The sequence below is a fragment of the Panthera uncia genome (genome assembly GCF_023721935.1).
Source record: "Panthera uncia isolate 11264 chromosome D3 unlocalized genomic scaffold, Puncia_PCG_1.0 HiC_scaffold_8, whole genome shotgun sequence".
NCBI classification, from domain to species: domain Eukaryota; kingdom Metazoa; phylum Chordata; class Mammalia; order Carnivora; family Felidae; genus Panthera; species Panthera uncia.
Window position 1 is genome coordinate 30,632,666 of NW_026057586.1, and position 14,779 is coordinate 30,647,444.

Sequence of the window (14,779 nt, forward strand, 5' to 3'; positions counted from 1 at the left end):
TGGAAGGACATTTGGTAGAGGCTATGAGGCCACCTGAGCCAAGCAGACCCCAGAGAATGGCCACATTTGCTGGTGATGGAACAAGGTCATTGAGGGTGAAGCCTGGTGCCAGATGTGTGTTGTGATTTTCCATAATCCCTGAAACGCTGGCGCCACACTGTCTCATGAACTTTTTCTGGGGCAGCCTGGCACCTGGCCACAGTCTTTGGGCATCAGCAGCAGCACGGTCCCATGAACATTCTTGGGTGTGGCCAGGATTTGGCCATTGCTTGTTAAGACCCTCTGCAGAGGGGCAGAACGGGTCAAAGCTGCAGTACCTCAGAAGTAAGGGGTTGGGGAAAACAGTCACATCTGCGACAAAACTCGGGAGAGAGGTACTACCTGGGACTTGCTCACGGACAATGTAAAAGCGGGGAGTGGATGAAAGCTGATGACAAAAGATGGACGTATGACTGCTGATTGGGGAGAACAGAGTTCCAATACTAGAGACCGGATAGCTGGGTGACACCATTTTCACAACTCCCACGCATGTGCGTACGCACCTATAAGCGCCTCAACAATCCACCCCGGTAGATTAGCAGCACCATCTAGTGGAGAATGGAGGTGTTACACTAAGCCCCGCCCAATTGGGCCAACCTCGCTTTTCAAGAACACAAGCTCACTGCCTGCTTAGTTTAAGGACTATAAAGCGCTTTATAGTTTGACTTCCAGGGGACAACGAAGTAATTCCAGTCATGTTTCAGTGTGTTAGCAAGTCCAACTATTCAATTTTCTTTCTTTTTTTCCCTCTTTTTCATTTCTTTTTTCTTGAATACACAAAGAGGAAAAAATTCATTTTCATTTTAAATTTTTATTAAAAATATTTTTCTTTAATATTTTTCTAGTATATTTTATACTTTTACGTAAATTTTTTCAAATTCTAGTTTACTTCCATCATTTAATTTTAGTCTACTCCAGTGTATCCATTTTTTCAAATTTTCAAACAATTTCCTTTTTTTTCTTTTTTTCCCCTTTGTCTCTAATCTATCAAGCCACTTTCAACACCCAGACCAAAACACACCTAGGATTTAGCATCATTTATTTGATTTTTTTTGTGAGTCTCTTTTTAATTTTTTAATTTTAATATTTTTTTAATTTAATTTTTTTTAATTTTATTTTTTTTTAATTTTTTTTTAACATATATTTATTTTTGAGACAGAGAGAGACAGAGCATGAACGGGGGAGGGTCAGAGAGAGAGGGAGACACAGAATCTGAAACAGGCTCCAAGCTCTGAGCTGTCAGCACAGAGCCCGATGCGGGGCTTGAACTCACGGACCGCGAGATCATGACCTGAGCCGAAGTCGGATGCTTAACTGACTGAGCCACCCAGGCACCCCTTTAATTTTAATTTTTCTACTTCATTAATTCCTTTCTCCCTTCAAAATGATGAAACGAAGGAATTTACCCCAAATGAAAGAGCAGGAAGAAATGACAGCCAGGGCCTTAACCAACACAGATACAAGCAAGATGTCTGAACCAGAATTTAGAATCATGATAATAAGAATATTAGCTGGAGTCAAAAATAGATTAGAATCCCTTTCTGCAGAGATAAAAGAAGTAAAAGCTAGTCAGGATGAATTAAAAAATGCTATAACTGAGCTCCAATCTTGAATGGATGCCACAGCAGCAAGGATGGATGAGGCAGATCATAGAATCAGCGATATAGAGGACAAACTTATGGAGAATAATGAACAGAAAAAAAGAGGGAGATTAAGGCAAAAGAGCACGACGTAAGAATTAGGGAAATCAGTGACTCATTAAAAGGAACAAAATCAGACTCATAGGGGTCCCAGAAGAGGAAAAGAGAAATAGGGGTAGAAGGGTTATGTGAGCAAATCATAGCAGAAAAGTTTCCTAACCTGGGGAAAGACACAGACATCAAAATCCAGGAAGAACAGAGGACTCTCTTTAGATTTAACAAAACCCGATCATCAACAAGGTATATCATAGTCAAATTCACAAAATATTCAGGCAAGAAGAGAATCATGAAAGCAGCAAGGGAAAAAAAACTCCTTAACCTACAAGGGAAGATAGATGAGGTTTGTAGCAGACCTATCCACAGAAACTTGGCAGGCCAGAAAGAAGTGGAAGGATATATTCAATGTGCTGAATCAGAAAAATATGTAACCAAGAATTCTTTATCCAGCAAGGCTGTAATTCAAAATAGAAGGAGCGATCAAAAGTTTCCCAGACTAACAAAAATTAAAGAAGTTTGTGATCACTAAACCAGCACTGCAAGAAATATTAAGGGGGACTCTCTGAGGGGAGAAAAGATGAAAAAACAAACAAAGAAACAAACACCAAAAGCAAAAAAGATTAGGAAGGACTAGAGAACACCACCAGAAACTACAACTCTACAAGCAACGTAATGGCAATAAATTTTTATCTCTCAGTACTCACTCTAAATGTCAATGGACTCAGTGCTCCAATCAAAAGACATAGGGCAACAGAATGGATAAGAAAACAAGATCCATCTATATGCTGTTTATGAGAGACCCACTTTAGACCTAAAAACACCTTTAGATTCAAAGTAAGGAGATGGAGAACCAACTATCATACTAATGGTCAACAAAAGAAAGCCAGAGTAGCCATACTTATATCAGACAATCTACACTTTAAAATAAAGACTGTATCAAGAGATGAAGAAGGGCATTATATCATAATTAAGGGGTCTAACCACCAAGAAGACCTAACAATTGTAAACATTTATGTGCCAAATGTGGCTGCACCCAAATATATAAATTAATCACAAACATAAAGAAACTCATTGATAGTAATATCATAATGGTAGGAGATTTCAACACCCCTCTCATAGCAATGGACATATCACCTAATCAAAAAATCAACAAGGAAACAATGGCTTTGAATGACACACTGGACCAGATGGACTTAACAGATATATTCAGAACATTTCATCCTAAAGCAGTGGAATATAAATTCTTCTCCAGTGCACATGGAACATTCTCCAGAATAGACCACATACTGGGACACAAATCAGCCCTCAGCAAGTATTAAGAGATCGAAATCATACCGTGCATATTTTCAGATCACAATGCTATGAAACTCGAAATGAACCACAAGAAAAAAATTGGAAAGGTAACAAATACTTGGAGACTAAAGAACATCCTACTAAAGAATGAATGGGCCAACCAAGAACTGTAAAAGGAAATTAAAAAGTATATGGAAGCCAATGAAAATGATAACACCACAACCCCAAACCTCTGGGATGCAGCAAAGGAGGTCATAAAAGGAAAGTATATAGCAATCCAGGCCTTCAAAGAAGGAAGAAAGATCTCAGATACACAACCTGACCTTAAACCATAAAAAGCTGGAAAAACAACAGCAAATAAAACCCAAAACCAGCAGAATACAGGAAATAATAAAGATTAGAGCAGAAATTAATGCTATCGAAACCAAAAAAATAGTAGAACAGATCAATGAAACGAGAAGCTGGTTCTTTGGAAGAATTAACAAAATTGATAAACCACTAGCCAGTTTGATCAAAAACAAAAAGGAAAGCACCCAAATAAATAAAATCAAGAATGAAAGAGGAGACATCACAACCAACATGGTAGAAATAAAAACAATAATAAGAGAATATTATGAGCAATTACATGCCAATAAAATAGGCAATCTAGAAGAAATGGACAAATTCCTAGAAACATATACATTACCAAAACTGAAACAGGAAGAAATAGAAAACTTGAACAGACCCATAACCAGTATAGAAATTGAATTAGTAATCAAAAATCTGCCAAAAAACAAGAATCCAGGACCAGATGGCTTTCCAGGGGAATTCTACCAAACATTTAAGGAAGAGTTAACACCTATTCTCTTGAAGCTGTTCCAAAAAATAGAAATGGAAGGAAAACTTCCAAACTCTTTCTATGAGGCCAGCTTTACCTTGATTCCAAAACCAGACAGAGACCCCACTAAAAAGGAGAACTATAAACCAATTTCCCTGATGAACATAGATCAAAAATCCTCAACAAGATATTAGCCAACTGTATCCAACAACACGTTAAAAAAAAAAATTCACCATGACCAAGTGGGAATTATACATGGGATGCAAGGCTGGTTCAATATCCACCAAACAATGTATGTGATTCATCACATCAATAAAAGAAAGGACAAGAACCATACGAACGTCTCAATAGATGCAGAGAAAGCATGACAAAATACTTTCTTGATAAAAGTATCAAGCATCCTTTCTTGATAAAAACCCTCAAGAAAGTAGGAATAGAAGGATCATACCTTAAGATCATAAAAGTCATATATAAATGACCTAACGCTAATATCATCTTCAACGGGGAAAAACTGAGAACTTTCCTCCTAAGGTCAGGAACAAGACAGAGATGTCCACTCTCACCACTGTTATTCAACATAGTATTGGAAGTCTTAGCCTCTGCAAATCAGAAAACACAAAGAAATAAAAGGCATCTAAATCGGCCAGAAGGAGGTCAAACTTTCACTCTTCGCAGATGACATGATACTCTACATGGAAAACCCAAAAGATTCCACCAAAAAAATACTAGAACTGATTCATAAATTCAGCAAAGTGACAAGATATAAAATCAATGTACAGAAATCGGTTGCAATCCTATTCACTGACAATGAAGCAACAGTAGAGAAATCAAGGAATTGATCCCATTTACAGCTGCACCAAAACCCATAAAATACCTAGGAATAAATCTAACCAAAGAGGTAAGAAATATATACACTGAAAACGACAGTAAGCTTATGAAAGAAATTGAAGAAGACACAAAAAAATGGAAAAAGATTTCATGCTCCTGGATAGGAAGAACAAATATTGTTAAAATGCCAATCCTACCCAAAGCAATCTATTCAATGCAATCCCTATCAAACTAACACCAGCATTCTTCACAGAGCTAGAACAAATAATTCTAAAATTTGTATGGAACCAGAAAAGACCCAGAATAGTCAAAGCAATCTTGAAAAAGAAAACCAAAGCAGGAAGCATTACAATCCCGGACTTCAACCTATACCACAAAGCTTATAATCATCAAAACAGTATGGTACTGGCACAAGAACAAACACTCAGATCAATGGAACAGAAAAGAGAACCCAGAAATGGACCCACAAACACATGGCCAACTAATCTTTGACAAAGCAGGAAAGAATATCCAATGGAATAAAGACTTTCTCTTCAGCAAGTGGTGCTGGAAAAACTGGACAGCAACATGCAGAAGAATGAACCTGGACCACTTTCTTACACCATACACAAAAATAAACTCAAAACGGATGAAAGACCTCAATGTAAGACAGGAAGCCATCAAAATCCTCAAGGAGAAAGCAGGCAAAAACCTCTTTGATCTTGGCTGTAGCAACATCTTACTCAACATGCCTCCGGAGACAAGGGAAACAGAAGCAAAAATGAACTACTGGGACCTCATCAAAATCAAAAGCTTCTGCACAGTGAAGGAAACAATCAGAAACCTAAAAGACAATCGACAGAATGAGAGAAGATATTTGCAAATGCCTTATCAGATGAATGGTTGGTATCCAAAATCTATAAAGAACTTATCAAACTCAACACCCAAAAAACAAATAATCCCGTGAAGAAATGGGCAAAAGACATGAACAGACACTTCGCCAAAGAAGACATCCAGATGGCCAACTGACATATAAAAAAATGCTCAACATCACTCATCATCAGGGAAATACAAATCAAAACCACAATGAGATACCACCTTACACCTGTCAGAATGGCTAACATTAACAGCTCAGGCAACAATAGATGTTGGCAAGGATGCTGAGAAAGAGGATCTCTTTTGCATTGTTAGTGGGAATGCAAGCTGGTATAGCCACTCTGGGAAACAGTATGGATGTTCCTCAAAAAATTAAAAATAGAACTACCTACAACCCAGCAATTGAACTACTAGGTATTTATCCAAGGGATACAGGTGTACTGTTTCAAAGGGACATATGTACCCCATGTTTATAGCAGCACTATCAACAATAGCCAAAGTATGGGAAGAGCCCAAATGTCCATCGATGGATGAATGGATAAAGAAGAGGTAGTATATATATGTGTATACACACACACACACACACACACACACACACACACAATGGAGTATTACTTGGCAATCAAAAACAATGAAATCTTGCCATTTGCAACTACTTGGATGGAAGTGGAGGGTATTATGCTAAGCAAAATGAGTCAGAGACAGGCAAATATCATATGACTTCACTCATATGAGGACTTTAAGAGACAAAACACATGAACATAAGGGAAGGGAAATAAAAATAATATAAAAACAGGGAGGGGGACAAAACATAAGATATTCTTACATATGGAGAACAAACAGGGGGTCACTGGAGGGGTTGTGGGAGGGGGGATGGACTAAATGGGTAAAGGGCATTAAGGAATCTACTCCTGAAATCATTGTTGCACTATATGCTAATTTGGATGTAAATTTTTAAAAAAGTTAAATTAAAAAAAAAACTTAGGTAAGTAAAACAACTTTTTAAAACTGTCATAGATATTGACCGTTATTGTCAGAAACCAGGTTTCATGATTCTCAGTCCAGGGCTAGTGTTTGTTTTTGTTTTGATATTGAATGCACGTTCCTTTATTTTATACTTAGGAAAGAAATCACCCACTCTTCCTCTTTATTCCCTCCCCAGTCTTCTTCTGAAAATATTTAAAAATTATAACCAAATGAAGTTAATTATTATTATTTTTCAATGTGGTTTTCATAATTGTTAGGGTTTAAATTTTTACAAGTGGCCAATGTCCAAGCGACTTATAGAGTAATACTGATTATTAGCAAAAAGGAAAATTCCATATTACAAGTCAGCAAATTCTAGTACAAAACTAGTTTGTGTGTTAGAATGCCCTTTCCTTTTTAGAAAAAAAATTAAAGTGTATTTTTTTATTTTTGAGAGAGAGAGAGCATGCACAAGTGGGGAAGGGGCAGAGGGAGAGAATCTCAAACAGTTTCCACACCACCAGCATAGAGACTGATGCGGGGCTGGAACTCACAAACCGTGCGAGTCACAACCTGAGCCAAAGTTGCGCACTCAATTGGCTAAACTACCCCGGTGCCCCATAATAGCCTTTCCTTTTAAAACTGTGGAATCTTCACAAATTCGCATGTCATCCTGGCTCAGGGGCCATGCTAATCTTCTTTGTATCATTCCAATTTTAGTATATGGGTTGCCAAAGCAAATACCAGTACTGTTTCTTATGCTTTAATGCCTGGTTTAGATAAGAAAATGCTTCAACAGTATCAAGAGCTACATAGTCATCAAGGGTTAAGTTTAGTTGACCAGCTGAATAGAAGATTCAGATTTTATGTACTTATCATAAATTACTTTACTGCTAACCAGAGTTTCTGAATAGCAGTGAGAACACAGATAATAGCATTACTTATGCCCTGAGTTGGTATCAAGCCAGTCAAAAGCAAATAAAGTTGATCCTTACATCAACCTGTAAATGTATGATTTCCAGCAACTTTTATGAAATACTGAAAATGATTTTCAACCTACATTCTACTTTTATAGACTGGTGATCCTCTGTGGACTCAGGAACTAGATGGGAATCCATGAACCCATGATTTTTCACATCCCTTTTATTTATTTATTTTTTATTTTTTTTTAAATTTTTTTTTCAACGTTTTTTATTTATTTTTGGGACAGAGAGAGACAGAGCATGAACGGGGGAGGGGCAGAGAGAGAGGGAGACACAGAATCGGAAACAGGCTCCAGGCTCTGAGCCATCAGCCCAGAGCCTGACGCGGGGCTCGAACTCAGGGACCGTGAGATTGTGACCTGGCTGAAGTCGGACGCTTAACCGACTGCGCCACCCAGGCGCCCCTTCACATCCCTTTTAACAAGGACATTCGTTGTCTCTAATATCCCATATCAAACCATCATCTTACGTAACAGGAGCCCAAGAACACCTACTTCATAATAAATATAAGGACTATATGAATTCGGATTTTGATGTATTCATTGAGAACTTTTTTTCATCATGCAAAAAATGAATTTTTATGGTAAATACTGGTCAAGGTGGACTTTCCAGTCTCAAATACTCAAGGCTTTTTTTAAATATAACCTTCAGATCTAGGATAAAATAAACAGACTGGTTTTGTTGTAGACACATATCTGTCACCAGCATCACCTATGGGTATTTTATAGGTAGGTGCACACAGCTCTCTGAGAAGGGAAGAAGGTAAGACCCTATCTTTATAATATGCTTTTTATATAAGTGACATTTTTTCATGTTGTCAGCCTTCAATTTTCCACCGATGCACTTACAAGTTTTCACCAACACCTGAATGCAAATGTGACACCAACCCTGAATGAAGCATGGCTTTCCTTGCAGAGCCTTTGGTGCTGAAACAATGGGAAGTAATAAACACTCACCACTGGCCCTTTTCCACAGTGAAGTTACTCATTGCAAACTCACCAACAGCTTTTGACCTCTAGACCCAAAGACTATCAATTACCCAGCTTACAGAGGTGGAATATAGTGAACCAGCAGCATCATTTGGCTGTCACCCAGTTAACATTCTATCATAGGTTGAAAAGCAATTTGTCCAATATTTCAACTGCCAGGGAGAATTCTTTATTAGCTTTTGGATAGGTTTGCCTTTCATTCGGATGATTTGAATAGCTTCTGTGGTAGGAGAGATGCTGCCCTCAGATAATGATTTTGCATTTCACCTCATCATTAATGCTTTGGACCTCAAGGGAAGTCACTGTGCCTTTTATGAAGGTCGAAGCATTTTATAACCTTAATAAAGACTCATAGCCTCAGGAATAGCAAGTGTGAGCAAGTGTGGGGGGATTGACTGAATAAAAATATAACTAAATTGGCACTTTAGACTACACTCTTTGGAGGATTTCAAATGCAAATCAACAGTTAAAGAGTACAATGGCACCCCAAACTTCAGTGCTATTCAAAAACACACACACACACACACACACACACACACACACACACACACACACAAAGTGGCATTATTCAAAGAAAAACGAGAGAAATTATCTTTTTCTTTTTTTCCAGAAAAGCTTTTGTCTGTAGTGTTATGTTTAATAGCTAAATATTTTACATTGGGTGCCATAGCAGTTTGATTGATTTGAATTAAAAACAATAATCATGGTGATTCTTAGTTATTGTAAATTTATTTGTATATATCATGTAGGTCACTGAATCTTGAAGTGTGAAATGAATACAATAACCAAGGGTGATTATGAAAACTACTCCACCATCTACATTTCCCAAGGTCACTCTGTCCCAAATATTACTAACAAATTACTGCTTTCAATAACTTACCTAAGGATACTCTCCAGAGGAATCGTTTCAATTTAAAAATTCAATGGACTCTTTCAGTTTTCCTAGGCTTCTACTTCTTTCCTTCAGGCATAGTTTACTGGCTATACTTCTGTTCACAGGAACTGAGTAAGAAAACAGAAGCCCCAATGACAGGCATTGTGATAAAATTATATCTCGTCTTCTTTGACTGTTGTAGAAACTTTTAGAAAAAGGCGTATTATTCCTATTTACAGACTGGGGATTGGAGAGATGAAATAATTTTGCAAGGTCATGTTCCTGAGGAGTATCAGGGCTAAATTCTGCTGAAAACATCCAGTTTTTCAAGTGTAGAAAACCATACTATCTACTATAGCAATAGAGAGCACAAACCAGGAGGGCAGGGGAATGATCTAGAATAGGACAGTGCTTGGAATACCCAAAAGGATCCTACAAATGATAAGACACCTGACTAAAAGGCTGGTTCTCAGGATTAACCCTGGGGAGTCTGACTGTGACAGGCCAAGCCTAAGGCAAGAAAGGCTCTGATTTAAGTTATCAGCCTGAAGGTGAAACTCAATAGTCAGCTTTGTCCACTGGCAACTGCCTAGAAGGCCACTGAGTTTTCTAAGCAATTATCCCATAAACTACAGGAAAGTTACAAATTTTCAACTTCATTTGTGCATTACTCTATGAATTTGAGCTATGTGAGGGCAGGGTATGGATCTTTCACTTTATCTCAAATATCTAGAAAATGCTTGCTAAAAGGTTAAGTTCTCAATAAATTAGTAATAAATAAAGGTGATCAAAATTCAAGCTAGGCAGAGGAAAAAAGTCAGGGTTAGGGTTCAGATACCCATCCTAAACCCAAGGCCACGGTTTCTGGGGATAGGTAGCACTCAGCAACTGAAACATGTTAGTGTGCCCAAGAATTCCAAAACAGGAGCAATACTTATTGCTTCTTTCCTTAATACTCCTTCATTAAGATCTGCCACGTCAATATATTGACTTTTAAAAACAGAGCTGCCTTTGAACTAGCTAGACTTGCATTACAGAGCAGAAAGCCTTTCAATTATTTGAGGTTTATTCAATATATTTCTACTTTTTTGAAATTCGTCGATATACCCACGATTAACCCAAACCTGGAACTGACCTATCCTGGGTCATTCACTCCAGTTTCATTAAGCACCTTGTCTCAGCACAGGCCCTAAAATGTCTTGATGCTCCTAATTTAACCTTTGTTCATTCACTCAGTAACTCCTTTGTTCTCAAATATTAAAACCAAACTATTTTTGGTTTGGTTTTTGTTTTTCTCAAATATTAAAACCAAACTAGGCTGGGGCGCCTGGGTGGCTCAGTCAGTTAAATGGCTGACTTCAGCTCAGGTCATGATCTCGCGGTTCCTGAGTTCGAGTCCCACACCAGGCTCTGTGCTGACAGCTCAGAGCCTGGAGCCTGCTTCAGATTCTGTGTCTCCGTCTCTCTCTCTCTGCCCCTCCCCCGCTCACATTCTGTCTCTCTCTCTCTCAAAAATAAATAAACTTTAAAAAAATAGGGGCGCCTGGGTGGCTCAGTCTGTTGAGTGTCCGACTTCAGCTCAGGTCACGATCTCACGGTCTGTGAGTTCGAGCCCCATGTCAGGCTCTGGGCTGATGGCCCAGAGCCTGGAGCCTGCTTCCGATTCTGTGTCTCCCTCTCTCTGCTCCTCCCCCGTTCATGCTCTGTCTCTCTCTGTCTCAAAAATAAATAAATGTTAAAAAAAAATTAAAAAAAAAATAAATAAAAATAATAAAAATAAAAAAATAAAAAAATAAAACCAAACTAGGCAATGGGGAAAACATAGTTAGCTTAGTCGGCCATCCTGGAGCACACCGCTTGTCGAGGAAAACAGGAAACAATGCAAGAATTTACAATGTAAAAGGCTTTCATAAGGACAAGTACAGAATGCTAGCAAATTACATGCCTGGTATTGTTTTGTCTTCACAGACACTGCAAATCTTGAGCTGATCTATATTCCTTCTTTGCTTTTAAACTGGGACAGTTCAAGCTGGATGTGCAGTATGTGCCCGCAGTGATAGGAACTAACTTCATCCTTTACTGATCTTGGTTTCCAATTGTCTCATTTCCTTCACTATTAACTTCATTAACATCCTTTCCAAGTTGCCCAATGAGCAGGATGAGATGGGGTATGATAAATATATACACCATCCCAGAAATACTCCTCTTATCTATTAGGTGTATGGTGACTTTGTACATAGCAAATTGTTCCGTGTATTTATTTTTCTTCCTGGAAAACTACACTGAGAGTAAGATAGAAATTTCCCTAATGTTTAAATGTTTGAGGGGCCTGAGGTATTACTTCCAATACAATGAAGTAAGACAGGGGTATAAACACTGTACATTCATTTATTCATTCATACCTTCCTTCATTCACCACTTAGTTATTACAGGGCCATTTTGCACTAGGGACTTTTTTAAGCACTGGGAGATTAAGTAGTACAAATTTTAAAAAGGTCAAAGTCTTTGCCCTCATGGAGACTGCATTCTACAAGAAGAGATAAACAACAAAATATGCTGTGTTCAAAGATAAGACATATTATGATAAAAGATGAGCAAGGAAGGGGAATACGGATAGGTTATCGTTTCATACAAGAAGGAGAGAGATGGAATCTCTGTTAGTATGTCTAAGGAATATGTAAAAATGGTCATGAGGTTTGTCTGAGTCATGAAGGTACCCCTGGTCAGAAGGATTTCTAGGGAAAACCTTATAAGCAGAGAAAACATAGGGAAAACCTTACAGGCAGAGAAAACAAAGACTGCAAAGACCCAAATACAGGAGTTTGTTGGCAAGTTTGAGGAATACTAAGGAGGCCACTGTGACTGGACAGAATGATGCAGGTGAGAGGCAGTGAGGTCGCAAAGGTAGGGCTCTTTCAGACTGTCACAAGAGCAGGGAGGAAACAGTGGCCATTTCAGAGATTCTGAAACAAACCAGGAGAGCAACAACCATGGCTTAGATGAGAGTGGTGTTTGTAGAGATGTTGTGAAATAATCAGACTCCAGAGACATTCCAAGGGGAAAGCTGAGAAGTTTGGCCAAAAAAATGTGAGGCTGGACGTGATCAGCCAGATTTCCAGGAATAGGAAATAGGCAGAGCACTGGTCAAGTTCAGAAGATTGAGCAAAATTCAGGTGGGCACATACACTCAAGCAAGGGGGACCCTGAGCACAGAAATGAGGATTTGGGTAAAAGCCAGAAATGAAAAAGGGGCAACAAAGAATGGAGTAGTAGCAAGGAGATGGAGAAAAGCAATCTCAGGACTGAGAGCAGCCTCATTTTAAGCTCAGGGAAACCCAAAAGCTGTGCTGATTGCCACTGACAGCAACCACAGGGACAGCTCTCCTACTGCCTTCCATCAGTTGCAGGCACCTCATCAAGTCCGCCCACAGAATTCTGGCCTTGGACCTGTCTTATGGAGAAAAGTGACTTACAAGGAGTTACTTGAGTAACTATCACTAATACATTCTTTTTTTTTTTTTTTTTTACATTTATTTATTTTTGAAACAGAGAGAGACAGAGCATGAACAGGGGAGGGGCAGAGAGAGGGGGGGACACAGAATCCGAAGCAGGCTCCAGGCTCTGAGCGGTCAGCACAGAGCCCGACACGGGGCTCGAACCCACGGACAGTGAGATCATGACCTGAGCTGAAGTCAGATGCTTAACCGACCGAGCCACCCAGGTGCCCCACTAATACATTCTTTACGTGAATTTCTGCATTAATCCACCTGTAGGTGAGTTCTCCTCGAGAACAAATTGGTCATGATGTCATGTGCCTTTTCTTTTCATGTGTACTTAAGTGTTTCCTCATGAATATGATTACATTTTCATCTGTGTGTTTGCTCTGACATTCCCGATGACAGGAGACAGTTTTAAGAGGTGATAAGTGTGGGACTCTTTCTATTCATACCTCCCAAACTATCACTCCCTCCATACTGGCCAAAACCAAGGCTGATTTGTGCTACCCCAAGACAGAGGGAGCCCCTTAGATTTGTATACCAACCGGTCTTGCTCCCCAGGGCCAGAGCCTTTATTTCACTGACAACTGATAACATTTTTAACTCTTATAATGAGATATTTAGATCACAACAATGCTATTAGGTTGTATTCATCGGGGATTGTATTCATGAGGCTAAGCATAAGCTCTTTTAATGTTAAAACACTTAATATACATATTAAATATATTGATAAAATATATTCTAAATGTAACATTTTATGTATTTTTATATATATTATATATTATTTATTTTATATATGTACTTTTGCTGCATTATAATGAATGATTCAGCTCACTCTAGGATAAGATTCCTATTTCCCAACTCTATAAATTAGGTGTTATTAAAATAAAAATATGCATGGCATTTTAAATTCTTTTTTAACCTTTATTTATTTTTTTGAGACAGAGAGAGACAGAGCATGAACAGGGGGAGGGTCAGAGAGAGAGAGACACAGAATCTGAAACAGGCTCAGAGCTGTCAGCACAGAGCCGGACACGGGGCTTAAACTTACGGACCACAAGACCATGACCTGAGCCCAAGTGGGCCGCTTAACTGACTGAGCCACCCAGGCGCCCCATAAATATGCATGGTGTTTAAAGGGCAGAACCCTCCTTTCTCTTGCTTGAAGAAAGAAAAGTTTTTTTTTTTTTAAGCTGTGAATGATATAGGAAAAACTGATGGAAGTAAAACTGTTAAACTGAAAGATTAGCAAAAAGAGAGAGAGAGAGAAAAGAACTAATTTCATGAAGGACTATGGGGGAAAAGGAAGAATCTAAGAGTGAGATTATACCTCTGGACAATGATGCTCTTATCCCCTGGCCTGTGGGAGGAAAGAAAATGAATGAGTAAGCTAAAGACTCCCAAGTAAAATTATGTTTGTAAATATTTCCATGCACTTAAAGAATAATTCTTTCTCCCTAATATAATGAAATGTATCATCTGCTGTCACCTAAAAAAACAAAACAACAAAAAAACAACATAAAACAAACAAACAAACAAACAAACAAACAAAGCATTTTCTTCCAGAAGTTTGTGTCTGAATTTCAGTAGCTCCTAGCAGGTGGAAGGTTCTGTGTTAGAAGGTGATGAAGAGAAACAAACAGATTTGGGACTTGAAAATCAAATCAGTTTTCAGAAGAAAGTGATCAGCCTCTAAAGCTCATGTCTAGTGACTTGAATCTATTTTAAAATGTGTTTTTAAAAAGCCTTAAGATTCCAATTTTATTCCTATGATATATGGTTTTGGAGTACAGAAGTCCTAAATATAATTCTTCACTAATTTCCAAAACAGATTTATCATTAGAAGTTTTATGAGGACCATAAAAATAATAATTGCTGTTAATAGTTACAGAAGCCCACTTACAAAACAGAAAAGTGAGCAAAGGTTATAACAACTCACAT

At 38.3% G+C, this 14,779-nt stretch overlaps 1 non-coding gene across 1 annotated transcript; it reads right to left on the reverse strand.

The window, feature by feature from the left end:
* Nucleotides 1–7,132: 7,132 nt before the first annotated feature.
* LOC125914987 (U6 spliceosomal RNA) lies at nucleotides 7,133–7,239 on the reverse strand. The gene has a single exon (XR_007455525.1). It is a non-coding gene; the product is annotated as a U6 spliceosomal RNA (small nuclear RNA).
* Nucleotides 7,240–14,779: the final 7,540 nt, after the last annotated feature.